Genomic DNA, 20,112 nt, shown 5'->3' with positions numbered 1-20,112 from the left:
TACTTCTCTTTAGGAAACAAAATGTGAAGGTTTTCATGAACTCCTTCAAAGTGTTTTCATGTATTCTGACAATTCAGTTAACACATGTTTATTCAGTTCTAAAACGTACAGTGGTTTTTTTTAATCAGGCAAATGTGTGTGAGTATGGCATTGATTCTCTCTGCTATGTGATGGTATGGTTCCGTCTATATTTTTCAAGTTTCTTGTTCATTTCTATTTGGCTTCTATTTTACTTTCAGGAGAAATACATTTGTAGACCAAATGACCGAAGACACCCATAGAATTAACAAGTTAGAAGGGACCGTGAGCATCTCCTAGTCTAGGGGTCTCCAAACTTGGCAACTTCAAGACTTGTGGATTTTAACTCCCAGATCTTCTCAGCAAGCTGTGCTAGCTGGAGAATTCTGGGAGCTGAAGTCCACAAGTTTTAAAGCTTGGCGACTGATTCATATTTACGACAGCTGCAGTGTCCCGGGTCACGTGATCACCTTTTGAGACCTTCTGACAAGCAAAGTCAGTGGGGAAGCCAGATTCACTTAACAAATATGGCAAGAGAGGTGGTAAAATGGGGGCAAAACTCACTTAGCAAATGTCTCGTTTAGCAACAAAAATTTGGGGCTCAGTTGTGGTTATAAGTAGAAGACTGCCTGCAGTTTGATCAAAGCGACTAATTGGGAGTGTATAGATTTGCATATGAACTTGTCCTTGAAAGACAAGTTATAGCAATGGTTCTCAACCTGTGGGTCGGGACCCCATTTGGGGTCGAATGACCATTTCACGGGGGTCGCCAAACAACGCAGTCCGCCATTTTTTCCCCCTTTTCCTTAGCTGTGCTACTCCCTTTTATTCTATTGGCTTTTGAAAGCCAATAGAATAGACTCTCTTGAATAGAGTCTAATTCTATTGGCTTTCAAAAGCCAATAGGAATTGTCCAGGCTGTCTCTGCCCTGCTGAGCCCACCAAAAGTCCCATTCTGCAAACGGTGCTGCACCAGTTGAATAGTCCTCGACTTATGACCGGTTGGGGGTCGTGGCATTAAAAAGGTTGAGAACCACTGAGTTATAGGGTTTTACATGACAGATTTGTACCCGTGTTGTCTTGTTTTTAATGTTGCATTTCTGTTTTGGGGCGAAAGGGTTCCCTTCTCAGACAATGAGGAAATCCCTGAAAAAGTATATGGGAGGCTTATATGAAAGCTGGAGACCAGTGGCATTTTGAAAGCCCACCTTAAACTTGTGAATGAGATATTCTCCAACATTTTTTCAAGGGGTAGGGTGGTGACAATATAATTACTGTGAATGAATTCCTCAAGCACATTTTCTATGGTTAACCCACCACCACTTTGAACATTTCCTCCCAATTCTTCCTCCCCCCCACCTTCAAAGAAATTTAAAAGCCCAGCTTCCATTCATCAAATGGAGTGAGGACTGTTAGGAAAAACACAGAATTTCTCTGCCCAACACCAGAATAAATAGCGCAGTGGTTCTCAACCTGTGGGTCGGGATCCCATTTGGGGTTGAACGACCATTTCACGGGGGTCGCCAAACAACGCAGTCCGCCATTTTTTCCCCCTTTTCCTTAGCTGTGCTATTCCCTTTTATTCTATTGGCTTTTGAAAGGAAACCCTAGGCCAGGGGTCTTCAAACGTGGCCCTTTTATGACTTGTGGACTTCAACTCCCAGAATTCCCCAGCCCGCGTGCCTGGCTGAGGAATTCTGAGAGTTGAAGTCCACAAGTCATAAAAAGGCCAAGTTTGAAGACCCCTGTTCTGGAGCAATCATTGCATGCCACCTTCCCATGAAAAATCCTGTACTTCTCAACCTGCCTTCCTCTACTTGATGCCTTCAGATGGATCTATCTTTGCTAGCTTAGGGACATGGAGTTTCAGGAGGATACCCAATGCCAGGAAGCTTTCTGTAGTAGATCAATCCAGTTCAATCAATCTGTTCTTAGGGGTTATTGGCTGTGAGAACATAAAAAAGAGAAAGTAGCTCATTGCAGGTGGCACAAATTGCATGCAGTTTGCTAGACTGTCTCCCTTTCTCACAGACCCATGATTCCTCAACCCTAACTAATTTATTTGTTAGCCTGCTGAAGTATGCTTTATCCCCAAATTATTAAAGCATAAGCATAGGTTACTTTGCTGATACATATTCTGAAAATGCTCAGCATCTTTATTGCTTGGCATTTCAGCTCTGCAAACCCTTTTCCCTTCTAACCATTGTTGCCCTTGAAAAGTGTTAATGACTAAAAAGCACAGTGAAAGGACACCTGACCTGCAGGGGGTTCTGGATTACTGAATTAACCACTTCCCCTTTCTCTCCCCCCTATTTCCCCCCCCCCTTTTTGGCCTTACGGAAAAAGAGAACAGGTGGCAGATGTGCCATCAAACGAAAAGGAAAGGCAGGTTAAAGACATTTGCATAATTTTCTCTAGCTGAGTTGAAAAACACAACTGTAATGAATCTGCCAGTAAGAGTGCACCAGCCCAGTGTGTTGATTTCCTGGCCTTGCCTCTCCCCCACTTTCCACATTTAGTTATGCTGATTGAGTAGCATTAATATGTGAGAAGCATTTGACTGAAGGAGGTGCTAATTGTCCACGGGAATAAGGAATCTGTAACCTGTCATCCCTTGTTAGTTCTACAGAAAAAATTTGTGATCTAGCTTAATCCGTGAAGCTGTAAAGGTTAGAAAGACAAGGAATAATCCACGGGGTCAACTGCCACGTGTGTTCCTCCATGAACAAGGATGCCAACAGCATATATCAAACAGCCTTCTACCAAATCACATCATCATTCTTCTCAGTCAGCTAGTAATAATTATTTGGGGGAAGGGGGGGATTTCAGGTTTGTGAGATGTATCTTATATTTTATTAGACCTCTGGATTCTGGCCATTGCCACAGGAAAAAAATGATGCTTTTACCAACAGAGATGTCCTCAAACTGATTTCATCCCAATGGGCTGGACTTTAGTCCCATAATTCCCGCTATAACGTCCTGCAGAAATCTTTGAAATAATTATGTTCACTATTTTTGCACATCAATCTGTAAAATGAGTCTGTGGATTGGTTCACTGGTGCAAATCACTAAGATTTCCTTAGGAGGTCTGGATTCTTCTCTTCTGGAATAGAGGATCAGATTGCTTATTTGTTATTCTTTCAATGAACTATCAGCCATTTCTATTTTGCCTGTTGTTGTTAATTGCGAAGTCGTGTCTGACCCATCGCGACCCCATGGACAATGTTCCTCCAGGTCTTCCTGTCCTCTACCATCTTCTGGAGTCCATTTAAGTTCACACTTACTGCTTCAGTGACTCCATCCAGCCACCTCATTTCTGTCATCCCCTTCTTCTATGCCCTCAATCTTTCCCAGCATTAGGCCCTTCTCCAGTGAGTCCTTCCTTCTCATTAGGTGGCCAAAGTATTTGAGTTTCAACTTCAGGATCTGGCCTTCTAAAGAGCAGTCGGGGTTGATCTCTTCTAGGACTGACCAGTTTGAACGCCTTGCAGTCCAAGGGACTCGCAGGAGTCTTCTCCAGCACCCCTTTATGGATTACTGCCTTGTCATGGCGAAGGGGCTTGTGTAACTCAATGAAGCTATAAGCTATGCCGTGCAGGGCCACCCAAGACGGACAGGTCATAGCAGAGAGTTCTGACAAAATGTGATCCACTGGAGAAGGAAATGGCAAACCACTCCAGTATCTTTGCCATGAAAACCCCAGGGACAGTACTATTTTGCCTAGGCAGAGTATAAAATATGATAAAAATAACACACTGTGGAATTATTTGATCCCAAACACAATAAATAGAAAAGCAACAATGAGTTACAAACAGGCTAAAATTAGAATTAGAAATTGTTCAATACTAGCATTTCTTGGGAAAAGAATGACAAAAGTAATTGATGATCAAATAAATCCCGTCCCTGAGAAAAGTTAACCTGACATGAGGGATCTTTGATGCTCTCTGAGCTTGGTTGTTTTCTTGCAGATGTTCATTACCCAACTTGGTAACATCATCAGTGCTAATAAGGAGTGGGTTTGTTTTTAGTTTTAGCTTGCCCTGTCAGTTTTGGTGAGGGTGGTCTTAGGTGTCCTTTTGTTGGACTGTTTACTGTTAGTTTTTTTAGAAGTACCTTGATTGGGGCATTGTTTACTTGATTGTTGGTCTAATGCTAATCTTGGAGTTAATCTATACTCAACTGAGTGCTGATTGCTGGTGGGGAGGTGTTTTGGTCTTTTTGTTCCTTTTTTGGCTTGTAGATTGTGTCTTTTTCATAGTGTGTAGATACTGTTTATGTCTATATGTCTATGATAGCTAATCTATCATAGTGCCAGGTTTCTAGAAATTCCCTAGTGTTTTTTTTACTTGGTTTGGTCTGTTTAACTTGACAATTCATCTTGGTGGTCCCAGAACTTTTGTATTTCATCAAAGTTCCAAGTAGGTTTATAGGCTTTTGGCATATATATATAGCCAAGATAGTGCACTTGTAGTCATTCAAATATTTTTCAGGTTCAACTAACACCCCCAATCTGGAATTAAGGAGAAACTTCCTGACAGTGAAGACAATTAACCAGTGGAACAACTTTGCCTTCAGAAATCGTGGAGGCTCTGTCACTGGAGGTTTTTAAGAAGAGGCTGGACAATCACTTGTCTGAAATGGTATAGGTCCTCCCGCTTGAGTAGGGGGCTGGACTAGAAGACCTCCAAGGTCCCTTCCAGCTCTGTTCTATTCTAAAAGATGAAATACAGGTAGTCCTCAACTTACAGCAGTTCATTTAGTGACCGTTCAAAGTTACAATGGCACTGAAAATGTGACTTATGACCATTTTTCACACGACCATTGCAGCATCCCCATGGTCACGTGATCAAAATTCAGATGCTTGGCAACTGGTTCATATTTATGATGGTTGCAGTGTCCCAAGGTCACGTGATCAGCTTTTGCAACTTTTTGATAGGCAAAGTTCAGTGGGGAAGCCAGATTCACTTAACAAGCATGTTTCTAACTTAACAACTGCAGTGATTCACTCAACAACTGTGGCAAGAAAGGTCGTAAAATGGGGCAAAACTCACTTAACAAATGTCTCACTTAGCAACAGAAATTTGGGGCTCAGTTATGGTCATAAGTCAAGGATTACCTGTACTGGGAGCAGAGTTTAAGAACAAGTGGAGAGCTACAGGCTCCTCCTTCACCTATATTGGATTTTAAGATTTTTTAAAGATTTTTCGGTGCTGCCATCTCCAGAATCTATTGAATTTTTCCTAGGGTTATTTTATTTTTATTACACAGTATGTAATAGGCTGAGAACATGATTGACAGCAGCTCAACCTATCAGCTTCAAAGCATAATAAAACTCTTGAGTCCCAAAATTTTACAATGGTTTTTTTTTAAATAGTGGATTCACACTCTTTGAACGGATTAAAGCTTTAAAGTTGGATTCCTTTGGCATATCTATCTAGCTCTGTAAATACCATCATCAGTTCCCACATTGTAATTAGAAAAGTGAGTTAAAATGTGGAAAGCAATGGCTATAGGCATATGTTTTAGAAACATATGGGAAGCTTGTTCAATATTGCATGGTCATTCAAAGGAGGAGAGAGGGTAACCTCACTTAATTGATAAACTGGCCTGTAATTAACTGCATATCTGCTTTTTGCTTTTATAGCTATGATCCACATGTTTTGTCAACTTTGCAAATTTATTAGCACCTCCATTCTACACATCTACATATGCCCACCTGAACTTATGAACTTACAAAAGCATTCTATGTGTATATCCTCTTGCACACTCAAAGAGCCTCCATTTGGGAAGATGTGTTTTGACTTTGTTCACAGCTTCCACTGAATGTATGATGGTAGTGGTTGGGGCCAGTAACCATGATGCCACTTTCCTGGGAGAGATGTGTCTTGAGCCCCATGAAAAAGTAGTCTTCTGAAATGTGTTTAAAATCAGCAGATAGAATGTGGGAACCCCATGTAGGACTCTGAGGCAGGAAAACACGGTTTATAATAGTCTAGGGCAGGGGTAGGCAACCTTGGCTCTTTTATGACTCATGGACTTCAACTCCCAGAATTCCTGAGGCAGCCATGCTGAGGGGAAAGGGAGAGTTTCCAAGCTGAGCATTGCTAGCTCAGGAATTCTGGGAGTTGAAGTCCACGAGTCATAAAAGAGCCAAGGTTGCCTACCCCTGGTCTAGGGCCAGAGTTCAGTTAGTCCTCAATTCATTGCAACCCTTCATTTGAAGTTACAGTGGCACTGAAAAAAGAGACTTAGAACTGGTCCTCTCCTAACCATTGCAGCATTCCCACGGTCATAATCATAATCTGGGTGCTTGGCAACCAGCATGTATTTATGATGGTGGGGTCCTTGGTGCTCTCTGAGCTTGCTTGTTTTCTTTCAGACGTTTTATTACCCTAACTAGGTAACATCATCAGTGCTAGTAAGGAGTGCTGTCTGCTGTCAGTTTCCCAATTGAAACTATGTTAAATCTGTCTCTTTGTGATAGTTGCAGCATCCCAGTGTCAGGTGACTGCCATTTGTGATGTTCCAAACCAGCTTCTAACAAGCAAAGTCAGTGAGGGAAGCCAGAGTCACTCAACTGCTATGTTCACTTAACAACACTTTGCTGATCAATGGAAATTGTGGTCCCAACAATTATGGTTCTAAACTGTACTGGCTCTGAGTTGGTACAGGATACTTTTTGGAAGTGTCAGAAGTAAGTCTTCATCCAGGTTCATCCAAGCCAGGAACAAATAAGCAACATGGCGACTGCTTTGGGAAGAAGTTTACAGTTTATTGAAGAAGCAGGAAGATGGTCCTTGCAAGAAAGAGCAGAGAAGAGGAAAGAGGAGTTGAACACATGGGCAGTAGGTTTTTATACCCTCTAGCCTTGCTTGGAATAGTTTCCTGTTCCTGTGGCATGAACCTTGAGGCTATTTCTGAGTGTTTTTCTAGGCCTTGATATCTGTGGTTTAATCCTATTATCTTATCCTGCTTCCCAGGTGATGGGGCTAATGACTCTTAGAGTTTGGGTGGGGCATGCAGATTTTCTCTTTGTCTTCTTGAGTCCTCTGGCTTCAACTTTCTGACGGTTTTACATCTGCATTTGTATGGGGCTAGCTCTTGCTTGGGGCAGAGAGATAGATTTGGGGCCAGGTTTGGTTTTAAAAAATCTTTTTGAGGAAAAATATATTTTCTGCCCTTTTAATATTTCCTTTTCTGGGCTAACTTCCCTCAGAAGCTTGCTTTTATGACTAGACACGTTACCTGGAGTTGTTTTTAGACTGAAAATTAAACTGAATACTGCTTAAAGTTTCAGCTTTTTAAACTAGTGACTAGAAATAGCCCAGTCAGAATTCTGAATCCTAATAATGTAAAATAACCTCACACACTTCTAGATTTGTTTACTATTTATGTACTTTGATTATATATGCATATTCTGCCAGCACAACTTGGGAAGTGTAATGTGGGGAGAGGGCTATTCGATTTAGGCAAGTTTTGGAAACTTAAGAACCATAATTAATTTTGGACGGTTTTAAAAATCTCGCCCTGGTCTATTTTTCCCTTCAAAAAGGTGTTTACCATCCCTACCCCTGTCCAGATAGTAAAACCTGAAAGTTTTTTTTACTGCCACCTTTTCAATGATGGACACATTTGGAATTTTTACAGCATAATATATTATGATAGCAGAGTGCTTGCCATAGTGAAGGCTTGCCCATTCTCAAGATGGCAACTATGGGGAGCCTAGCCAGTAACAGGATGCTTATTTGCCAGAGACCCAACCAATGAGAATGCCTTTTGCCCCTCCCATTAACTCCCAGGATTCTCTCTCCAATCCAAATATACTTAATTTGCACCATATTGTTTGGGCAGGTGATGCTTAGCAAAACACTGAGCTGTAGCCTTTGCAATCTTTCTTTAATATAATGTTGAAGCCAGCTTGCTTGAAGCACATTAATTTCCCATTTAACTCTCTCTTTTAATTAAAAATATTTAATCTAAAAACAAGCCTACTGGGGCAAACTCACTGGCAGGCACCAGTAAAATCTCTACTGCGTCATGTGAGGTTCACCATATTTAGATGCTACTTTTCTTCCACTGTGTAATTCTTGTTGCTTATCACTAGGGATGATGGCAGTTAGCAAGGCTCAAAAAAAAAAATAAAAAAAATTCCAAGAGAGTGGCTATAATTGTGCAAATGAAATCCTGCCCTTTTTAAAATATTTGTCACATGTGACAGAGGTAAAAAGAGGGGGGGGGGCATAGCTAAACATGTTTATTTTTTTGGACAGCCCCTCCCCCTTCTAATTAGACCTCTGAGATGTCCAGAGCTTGAACAACACTATGGTTTTTCATATTATTAAACAATAACTTAGGACTTCCCCCCCACACGATCAGACTCATTTATTTGCTTTTTGCAAAACAGTGCGTTTACATGATATTCTGCCCTCGAGGCAAATATCTGCCTTTCTAACATATAAATTTCCAGCAAAACAAATGGCATGAATCATAGCTCAAGAGCCAAGGTAGTCTTCTGCACTTGAAACCCCATTTTTGAAAGCTCACGTTAAGTCTGGCAACAAATGATACTTTTGCCAACAAGGCAGCTGTCCGAATGCCTGCCTGGACAAATGTAAAGTATGAATGCCCAAAATAGACTGTGCATTTGTAAATAATCTCAATTCAAAGTGTGAACAGAAATTGTTATTGCTTTTGGGGAGAGGGAAGGCAGTTACCTTGAAGTACATTCAATATTATAGGCATATGATTTGTCCTTATGTGAGGATCTAACTAGAACTGGGATGCAATTCTTGGCAATGGTTGCCTGATGTGCTAAGTTTTGCTTAAGATTAAACATAACTAAGAGATAGGAGATGACCTAGAAAATTGCAGCTGGATATAATTTTTTGGTCTCTCTTCTCAATTGCCTGTATGCAAATTTGGCAAGGTTTTGTATTAAAAAAAATAAGAAAAACATTCTCACTATCTTTAGCAGGCTTCTAAATTAATTCAGCCAGACATCTTTAGAAGCTCATGTCAAAGCCTGCAATAATTTGCAAACATGTTGGAATTCCTTCTGAGGAATACAGAGGATAGAGTAACACATTCAAACCACTCTCTGTCTCCTTTCACCTTGTTAAGCAAAACCAATTAGGGGGTAACTATTCTTTCAAGTCTATAAAGTGAAACTAATCAAGGAGAGAACCAATCTAGAAATAAGGAGAAATTTCCTGACAGAACAATTAACCTGTGAAACAGGTTGCCTTCAGAAATTGTGGATGCTTCAACACTGGAAGTTTTAAAGAGGAGATTAGACAACCATTTGCCTGGAATGGTATAGGCCAGAGCAGGGGGTTGGATTAGAAGACTTTCCAAGTCCTCCTGTCCAACTCTTATTATTCTGTATTTTATTCTGTAAGTTGTACAGCTGAAGAAGGCCAAAATGTTCATTTCTATACCGACTGTATATTCATTTGTATACCACAGGGGTGTCAAACTCAATTTTATTGAGAGCCGCATCAGCATTGCGGTTGCCCTCAGGGGGCCAGGTGGGTATGGCCAGGGTGGGTGCAGCCTACTGGGTGGGCGTGGATGGAGTGGGTGTGGCCTACTGGGTGGGCGTGGCCAGCTCTACATCGTTCGCGTCAAAGGTGCCTGTGGGGGCCTGGGCAGGAATGGGACAGATCTGAGGGTCTCTGGCAGAAGGGGGTGGGACCGAGGCAAGCGCCAAGGCATGGTCCACTGGAGGATCCTCACTGTTCCTCTCAGGCCATGCGGGGGGGGGGGGTTATAGAGCTAAGACTGAATGTGTTTCAGCATAGATGGCCACCACAAAATTGTACATTGGCTCCCGGCCAGCCTGGGTCGGGGCCAAGGCAGCGGGGCCTGTTCTCTCACTGTTTCCAGGATGGCTTCGCGGGCCACATGAAACCACTTTGCGGGCCGCTTCCAGCCCCCGGGCCTTGTGTTTGACATACCGTGTATGTTCATTTGTATACCAAGTGCATACAATTTGTATTCCAGCTCTATTATTCTGCATTCTATGTATACCTTTGTATGCCTTTCTTTCAGTTCAGCATTCGTGTCTGGGCTTTAGAAAAAAATTGCCTTTGAGAATCTTAGTTGCCTCTGGAGCTTTTTATCTGTGTGTATACATATCCATATACACGTATGTACATGTGCAATGGTTGAATAAAACAAATGTCTCCAGTGCTATAAATTGTTAGCAGATGGAGGTACTGCCAAGCCAAAAACTTTTTAGCATCTGCTCTTCTAATTCATTTGGCAGGAGTTTAGTGTGAGAAAAGGTTGCCTTACTTTTGTTCATGAAATCAAAGCCTGCAGTGCATACCAGTCAGTTCATTTTGAGCAACCTGTTGAATTTTTGACTGCTAAAGAGGGCCTTTAATTGGAATTCACTGCTGAATGTAGACTGCTTCAGGTGATAACTGTGTTGATGTGAGCACAGGTAGTCCTCGATTTACAACAGTACATTTAGTGACCGTTCAAAGTTACAACGGCACTAAAAAAAGTGACTTACGAATGCTTTCACACTTACAACCATTCCAGCATCCCTAAGGTCATGTGATCAAAATTCAGACATTTGGTAATTGACTCATATTTATGACAGTTGCAGTGTCCCAGGATCACACATGATCCCCTTTTGTGACCATCTGACAAGCAAAGTCAACGGGGAAGCCAGATTCACTTAACAACCATGTTACTAGTTTAACAACAGCAGTGATTCACTTAAGAATGGTGACAAGAAAGGTTGTAAAATGGGGCAAATATCTCACTTAGCAACTGACATTTTTGGCTCAATTGTGATTTTAAGTCGAGGACTGTTTGGGTGATCAAGAACAAAGTAGATGACCTGTTCCAGCAACCAACAAATGTTACATGAGAAAAGTTGATGAACTGATTAAGGACAAAGTTGATGAACTGATTAAGGACAAACAACTATCAAGCTTGGAATTTCACAGAAACACATAGTTTATGTTCTTGATAAGCAGTGTTCTTGAGCCAGCCATGTGCTTCAGCTGCCAAAAAAGCCAACACAATGCTAGGCTGCATTAACAAAGGAATAGAATCAAGATCATGTGAAGTGTTAATAACACTTTACAATGCCTTGGGAAGGCCACACTTGGAATACTGCATCCAGTTTTGGTCACCGCGATGTAAAAAAGATGTTGAGACTCTAGAAAGAGTACAGAGAAGAGCAACAAAGATGATCAGGGGACTGGAAGCTAAAACATATAAGGAACAGTTGCTGGAATTGGATATGTCTAGTTTAATGAAGAGAAGGAGGAGGGGGGACATGATAGCTGTGTTCCAATATCTCAGGGGCTGCCACAAAGAAGAGGGAGTCAAGCTATTCTCCAGAGCGCCTGAAGGCAGGACAAGAAGCAATGGATGGAAACTAATTAAGGAGAGAAGCAACCTGGAACTAAGGAGAAACTTCCTGACAGTTAGAACAATTAACCAGTGGAACAACCTGCCTCCAGAAGCTGTGAATGCTACAACACTGGAAGTTTTTAAGAAGAGACTGGATGGCCGTTTGTTTGAAATGGTATAGGATTTCCTGCCTGAGCAGGGGGTTGGACTAGATGACCTCCAAGGCCCTTCCAACTTTATTATTAATATTGATGATGCCGAGTCGTGGAAGATTTGTGCAAGATGGATTCCTTGCATGCTGATGGCGGAGAGGCAAGCTGAAATTTGCCAGCAATTATCATGCCATAAGAATGAAAGTGAGAAATTTCTTCACCGTATCGTGACAACCAATGACATATGGCCCCATCATTCTGAAATGAAACATCAGTCCATGAGATGTCATCACAAAGCTTCACTTGGGAAAATTATACCAAGTCCTGGTTTTGCCAGGAAAACTCATGGTTACAGTTTTTGAAACAATGATTAAGCAGAGTTTGGAAGCAGCAGAAGGAAATTTTGCCAGGCTTACATCTCACAAACCACCCAAGAAGCAGTGGCGAGGTTGAATCTCATCTTTGTATCCTGTGTACCGTGAAGTCTAGACTTGATGCTATGTGGCTTCCACCTGTTCCCAAAATTGAAGAATATTTTGTGGGCATCTGTTTAACTTAAATTAAGAGGGAGAAAACACTATCAAGATATGATTGAGAGCACAAAATGTCCTACTTTTGTAACAGGTGTAAGAAACTTGTTCATCGCAGGAAGAATTGTACAATGTATGGGGGTGATTTTGTGGAGAACAAATACAAGTGGCAAAGTAAAAAATAAAACATCCCTATTTAAACTACAAAGAGTCCTCAACTTATGGCCACAATCTGGACCAGAATTTCCATTGCTAAAACACAGTTGTTAACTGAAACACTGCTGTTAGGTGAATCATGCGGTGATTAAGTGAATCCAGCTTCCCCCCCATTAACTTTCCTTTGTCTGAAGCCATCTGGGAAGATCGCAAATGGAGATCACATTATCTGGTACACTGCAACAATCATAAATACATGCCAGTTGCCAAGTTCCTGAATTTTGATCAGGTGACCACGGGGATGCTGCAATGGTCGTAAATGTGTGGACTGGTTGTAAATCACTTTTTTCAGTGGCATTGTACCTTTGAACAGTCGCTAAAAAAATGGCTGTAAGTTGAGGACTACCTGCAAAGTCATGAAGATGGAATCATTACTTTCATTTAACTTCTGTCTGAGTATGTATGCATTCATATAGTGTACACACATATGTACTTAATTAATGAACGGAGAGGATGGATATCCATGCATTAAAATCTGTGCTTGGAACCCCAAGAATTGCTGTCTGCTCAACAATAGCCTTTCTACAACGTCCTTACTCAGTTGCTGAAATTGCACGGTGAAGTGCCATTTCTGCAGAGAAGGTGCCAAATTCATTTCCTAGGTTTGGTATCAATGCAGGGCTATAGACACACCTATTTGTGTATAGCAGCCCTGGATATCTTTTCTTCTGTCTCAAGAGCTTCAGATGCACTTTCAAAGGCAGCACTCCAGAAATTATATTAACCTCATTTTTAATTTTATTTGAATTTAAATTTAATTAAATGTCATCAACTTGATTTTCCTTCAGTCGTGTATTTGATCTTCTCTCCTGTGTCACATTAAAAATGTTGCTTTGGAAAAAATAGTGTGGGAGGGGGTGAGATTGGGTGTCTTTAGGGCAAAGCAAGATAGATAACCTAGGTGGACGTGTGGTTTGGATGATAACTTCTATAATGTGTAAGTTGAGGGTGAAGGTTCATTCTCCGAGCTTGTGGATTGGTTTCGGAATGTTTCGTTACCAAGCTAAGTGACATCTTCAGCGGAGTTTAGGGCAGAGGTGTCAAATTACCGTCATCCAGAAGCCATGCCCACCCCATTGCCAGCAATGGCAAAACTGTCCTGATACGTTGCACAATGTCATGTGACATCATGACTTTGACATGTCTGGTTTAGGGGATGTCAGTGTTCTTCTGTTCACAAGGGCTTCAAGTGTGGGTGTGTCAAGTGAGGGTCTGTGATGGGTCTTGTGATGGGTCAGGTGTGAGAATATTGACACTGACATCCCCTAAACTCACTGAAGATGTTACCTAGCCTGGTAACAAAATGTTCAGAAACCAACCCACAAGCTTGGAGAATGAACTTTCACCCTCATCCTACACCCGAGCTACAGATATTTGCCACTACTGCAAATGGGTAACTTTTGTTTAAACCAGTGTTAACTTATATCTGTGTCCAAACCTTTAGCTGGATGAATCCTTTATATAGCTTTATATAAATTGGAGTGTTAACCTGTACTTGTGTCCAAACATTCAGCTGGATGAATACTTTATATAGCTTAATATAAATTGCCTTGTTATGCTGAGCTGTTTCCATCAGTTCTTCTGCAACAAATCCCTGCTATCTTGTTTTATTTAAAAATTAGGCTCATGTAACAAAAAAATTGGCCCCTTTTGAGTAATCTGCCAGAGCTCATCTTCCAAAACTGAACATCAGGTTGAGGAAGGCTAGAAAGGTGAATAGGATAGCATTACAGCTACAGTTGATGACAACCGAAAATATTTCACCGTGGAGCACCTGGTAATTACAAGTGCCACTGTGGAACATTTTCATCGCTTCATTGAGAATCAAAGCAAGCAGTTCAATGGCGGTCTATTTGCCCTACGAAGTATTATATTTCTAATTGGAATTGTGAGCCTTTTTATTTTATGGTGAGTGAGCTGCTATTTGCATTGTCATTCTTTAAGAAAACTCGAAGAAAGGTCTTTTCTAGGAAGAAGATTAAAATGTTCTACAAAAAAGTAGATTTGCTTCTTAGCATTTTCCTTTTCCTTTTCTGTCAGCTGAGAAAAGTCTGGACTCCAGAAAAGACACAGCTTCTTGGCAGTTTTCAATATTTGTACAGCTGTTTCTACAAGTCTGCCTTAACTACCTTTTTTTTTTTTTTACTTCTTCAAAATCTCAGAGCAATTTGATGTCCGCATCTTAGGAACTGTACTTTTTTTTAGCCAAGTGACAAAATCTGATTTGGAAGCTAAACCCACTGGTAAAGTTAAGAAACAATGAAGAGTCCTCTTGATGTGTATATTCCTGCCTAGACTGACACTATTTCTATTTGGATACTATTTTTAATGTGGAGCATCCATCAAGTGATGAGTTGTTTTAATTTAAGGCAAGCAATGCCGTATTGTATGTTTTTTGGCTTGTTGATATTGCTCAGAATATTGAGCAGTTTGCTAGCATTTTAATGATGGTTCAAAATAGAAGGCCTGTTAAGTTTACAGCTGTGGACGGCTGGATGAGGAAAAAAAAATCCCTTTAAAATGTGGTGCTGGGGAAAACTGTTAAGAATATCTTAGATCATGAGAAGAACAAAGAATTGAGGACTAGACTCTGTAAAACCAGATTGCTCCCTGGAAGCACTGATAATGGAGCTAAAAGTTAGATTTTTTTGGACACATAACAAAAGGGAAAGAGTCACAGAAAAAGAACTTGATGATTGGAAAAATTGAAGGGAATAAAAAAAGAGGCCAACAGAGGCTAGATACCATTAGTGATGACACAAGGACAAGAATTCGGAGAAGCAATTACTGATAGACAGTTCTGACAAAATGATGTCCATAGGGTCATAAAAAGTTGGAAGCAACAAAACAACCACCACCACCATAGTTTAGCCATTACTCATCCAGCTGGTACATAATGGTCTGAAAGATTCCTGACTGGTACAGCTTTACAAGTACGTGCATTTATGCAGTTACCACATCCAGACTGCAAAAATCTGGATGAATTACAGAAAGAACTACAGAAAACTCTGCCACTTTTCAAGTGAAATTGAAAATGTTTTAAATTTTAGATGTTTTCAGCTTTCCATGCAGCAACTGAAGAATTGCCTAGGCATGCAAATAATGGTAGGAGTAGTAAAGGAGAAGAGTTCTGACTGTAGGATCAGCACGGATTTAAAGATGTACAGTGCTTATAAACCCTCTTCATGATCAAAGCATATAAATAAAATCTATAGGATGTTATACAATCCATTTGGTTGATTTATGATTCAGTGTATTGAGGAGATGGAAAATATATATTTTTAGAGGGAATAAACCCAAGACTTTCATTCCTTGGTTAGATTTCCATACATAAATGCTAAGCCAAGATTTAAAAAATTGAATTATGGTTCATCAAGGTGGGTGAATCGCACACCTTGGTTGGGAAATGATGTGCTCTAAATTAGTGTGGGTTGAGATTCATTCAAATAAAGAATTTTTTTAAAAAATATTATGGGATGTGATACGATCTCCACTTTTTTTTTTTTTTGCAAATCTTAAAAAGGTGGGCATTTTTTAAAAATCTCATTCTTCCAGATTTGACAGCTTCTACCTGACTTTCATGTTCAGTGGTGGGATTCAGCCAGTTTGCACCACTTCGGCAGAACCGGTAGCTAATTTTTTGTTGCCCAGGCCTAGAATGGACTTCCAGAAGCAGCATCCACACAGAGAACCGGTTGATCACATATTTGAATCCCACCACTGTTCATGCCACGAATCTGGAGGCAAGTCATTCCACTGATTGTTCTAACTGTCAGGAAATTTCTCCTTAGGTCTGGTTTCCATCCATTGCTTTTTGTTCTGCCTCCAGGTGCTTTCGAGAATAGCTTGACCTCCTCTTCCTTATGGCAGCCCCTTAGATATTGGAAGACTGCAATCATGTCATTCCTAGTCTTTGTTTTCATTAAACTAAGCATACCCACTTCCAGCAATCATTCTTTATATGTTTTAGCCTTCAGTCCCCTAATCAACTTTGTTGTTCTTCTCTGTACTCTTTCTTTTTTATATTGTAGCAACCAGAAATATTATGGAATGAGTACACAATGCTATCAAAAATATGAGATAATTGAAATGTGGTTTTGAAAACAGATTGAGTCACCTTTATGTTGTTGAAGGAAAAATTCTATTGAAGATGGGTCTGAGTAAGGTGAGGCAAAAAAATATCCACCATTTTCTTCCCTTCAAAAAGAAACTTTTATTTTTCTAACTTGTTTTCTGGTTCTTCGAACCCTTTCTGACTAACAGCATCAGCTTTTGTGGATTGTAACGAGTGAGCTGTAGCTCATGAAAGCTTATGCCTTTTGATAAAATTGGTTAATCTGAAAACGTAAATAAATAGATTTTATTAATTTTGATTGGTGATCAATATTTTTTCTAAAAAAAAAAAAGATATTACTACAAAATCAATGGTATAGATGTGGTCCAAAGAAACAGAAAACAAATGCATACTAGTAAAACTAAATTTCTTGAATAAAATGTGTATCTAAATCTAAAAGAGGAAGTAAATATTCAATTTACACAAAAACAATTTGACAACATAGCTAGAAATCGTCCTATAAAATTTAAAAATCTGGAATATTAATTATAGATTGTTAGGATGTTGAATTTCGGAGCTGAACAGTTCAGTGTACAATTGGCCAGAACACATAGTTGTAGCTGATTAATTGGAGAGTGTTGACTCATGCATGAGGCAATCTATGCTATGATTTGTTGCCGTAAGTATAAAGGGGGAGTTTCCCTTTTTCCCCGCCTTTTTCTTCAGTGTGTTCTGTATACTGTTTAATTTACCTCATGATGTTCTTGGGTTCCTAACTATCTTGTGTTTTTTTCTATCTGGATGATGACAAAGACTACTGTAAGTTTGATATGGTAGCCAATTATCAGAAGGAATCCGGTAGCAACAGCAACCTCAATTTTTTCAATTATCTATGTCAAGGAATTGCAAAGCAGCTGTCCAAATAAAGTTGGAATTGCAAAGCAACTGTCCAGATGAAGTCAGAGACTACAAGTTTGTTTTAGTGTCTCCAACTTCATCTGGACAGCTGTTTATATATATATATATATATATATATATATATATATATATATATATATATATATATATATATATATATATATATATAAAATAGCTAAAAAGCATAAGCACCAGGAAATTTACAAAACTATAAAAGTTTTAATTCGATAAAACACCAAGCTTTCGTTGGCAGCTGCAACATCGTCAGGGTACATTCTAGTCGATGGGGAAGTTTATTTATAGGTGAGACGGCGTCTCATCTATAAATAAATATATATATATGTATGTATATGTATATAATTCTATATGAATGACTATAAGTCATACACACACACAAACATATACATATACAAATTATATGACTATATATATGAATGGCTACAAATTTGTATTAGTATCTCTGACTTCATCTGGACAGCTGCTTTGCAAATCCTTGACATAGAAAATAGAAAAAAATATTAAGATATCTATTACTACCAGATTCCTTCTGATAATTGCTACCATTGATTAAGGTGGCTCTCCTATAATATCTAGTTGGTTGAGAATGTTAGAGTTATTTCTTGTGCTGTTCTTGAACTTATATGAGTGTTGGAGATGATAATGGGTACCTCTGATAGTATTGTTTTATGTTGAGCACCTTTTCACTTGGAAAACGTCTTGAATGCTCATATTTCTCATTACAGGGGAAAGAAAAACTATGAGAAGAGGTCTTGGAATTTATGTATGGAAAATGAGGGAGATGGTAGACTGTTGGGCAAATGATTCAAAGTGAAACATGGAACATAGGAATACATCAAAACTATATAAATATTTTGCTCCATTTATGAAAAAAATATAGGATAGTTTTTCAGGACTATTCTACATTATTTGTATTCTTTCAGGTCTTTGATCCATTCAGATGCTATCATAGGTTTTGATCTTCCTTCCTCCCATCTCTAAAGTTGCTTTAAGACTTTAGCAATCCTCTTTTGAAAATCCATCAAGAAGTTGTTATCCATTATCTTGGTCTGAATTTCCACCTGGACTGCCATCTCTATCTTGTAATCCACAATTTCTTTATTTTGTAGTAAATCTGCATAAGATTGTTTCACCATTTCATGCTATAAGTCTTTCAAAGCATTTTCTTTGACAACTTTCTTGTTTGTAAAGCATGTTCATATAAGTAAGTTTTATTTCTGCCATTGTAGCTACACACGTCTATCCCCATTTTTCAAAAGTATTATCTGTCATTTTGTACAATCCAATGATTACTCTCCAATTCAGAAATGAGGGAATACTTTTTTTTTTCCTGCCTGGAGTCATTGTTTTTTTAAATAGTAATTTGATTAAAAATTAGAACTATAACAATAAAAACTAATTATAAACTAAAAAAATGGAAACTGCAGAAAAAACAAAGAAAACAGAAAAAATAGAAAAGAAAAAAATAAGAATATAGTAGATTAGATAACTTTAATTGTCATTTTTACTGTGGGCACAACGGCATATATTAAAAATGAAATTTAGTTGCTTGATCTCAAAGTATACACATACATAATACACATTTAAACATACTATATACAACATATATATAGGCCTACACTTGCATATAAATAACATATATGTAACATATATGTAATATATACATAACATATAAAGTAACAAGTAGCATATAAAGTAAAACAAAGTAAATATAAATAACTCCTTTTCGTAACAAATATAAACAATTTTAGTAATATTCCATCTTCTCTTAACATATAACAAATAATCTCTTCTTCCCATTTTCCATCTCTTATCTATAAATAAAAAAATCCACATTTTTATGGCTCTTAAGACCATTTACTTCTTTTTTAATTTAAATCATTATTTTGCTATTTGGTTTTGTTTCTCAGTTCTTAAGCTTTTAGTTATTTTTTTCTTCTCTTCAAGAATGAAGATAAATGCACAGGTGGTTTTTCAAATTAGTCATTTTGAACACCTCTAATTTCCTTAATATGGTTAAATAGGTAATTTCCAAAAGTAATTAAAAAGTGAGGTTAGCATGCTCAATGTCCTTTAAAAGGCTCTGTTCGGTTGAGGACATGATGATTCCCTTTGCCTCCCCTGTTCTCAACCCCGACCCCTTCCCAGAGTTGGGAAGCCAACTCTACTACCCTCATGAGGAGCAGTCATCCAAAGCACAAATGGGCAATCTCCCATCCTCTCCTTATCTGGAATGGTTCTGTGGTAGCAGTGTAATTGTTGACCCTTCAATGTTTGCTGCAGTCATGATTTCTGCTTGACTGGGGATATGTTGGTTTGCCATTCCTCATCCAGGAATGCAAAATACGCTTTTCCAATAAATATTATTTTGGAGATGTGGTTTTATGCCACTCAGGCAGTAATTGGGTCCAGCTGATTACTTTATTTGAATCCAGGAAGAATCTTCCTTCCAGCCACAAGAGAGTAACAAAACCTTGTATTTTGTTTTGTCTTCTCCTGTAAAGTATGACTTGGCTTTCTTGACTGATGAATTTGAAGGCATTTGCTTGATCAGCTCCTTCCATGGTTTCTTGTTTATTAAGTGGACTTAAGCTCTTCTTATTCTTTGATTTTTTTTAGTTATTTAATTGGCTCATGGGAATCAAATATTGACATGGATTAACTTAACCCAGGAGTAGGTCTTTACCCTAAGGCCAGCCTTGCCATTAAGCAGAGCAGGACAGATGGTAAACTGATGCCAGATTTCTTCCAGCTGATCTCTTGATTTGTATTTAATTACAGGGTTTTTTTTTTTTGAAGTTTTTGGCCCTGCCAATAAATTGTTCTATTTATG

The 20,112-nt window shown here is 39.0% G+C and overlaps 1 long non-coding RNA gene across 1 annotated transcript in view; it reads left to right on the top strand.

Annotated features, from left to right (window-relative positions):
• The window catches only part of LOC120311428, a 107,298-nt gene that overhangs the window by 988 nt on the left and 86,198 nt on the right, over window positions 1-20,112 (top strand). The gene's annotated exons all lie outside the window — the stretch shown is intronic.

This window comes from Crotalus tigris, unplaced genomic scaffold (assembly GCF_016545835.1).
Source record: "Crotalus tigris isolate CLP2741 ecotype Arizona unplaced genomic scaffold, ASM1654583v1 scf7180000018362.849699, whole genome shotgun sequence".
NCBI classification, from domain to species: Eukaryota; Metazoa; Chordata; class Lepidosauria; order Squamata; family Viperidae; genus Crotalus; species Crotalus tigris.
This window is presented reverse-complemented; position numbering and strand designations above follow the sequence as displayed.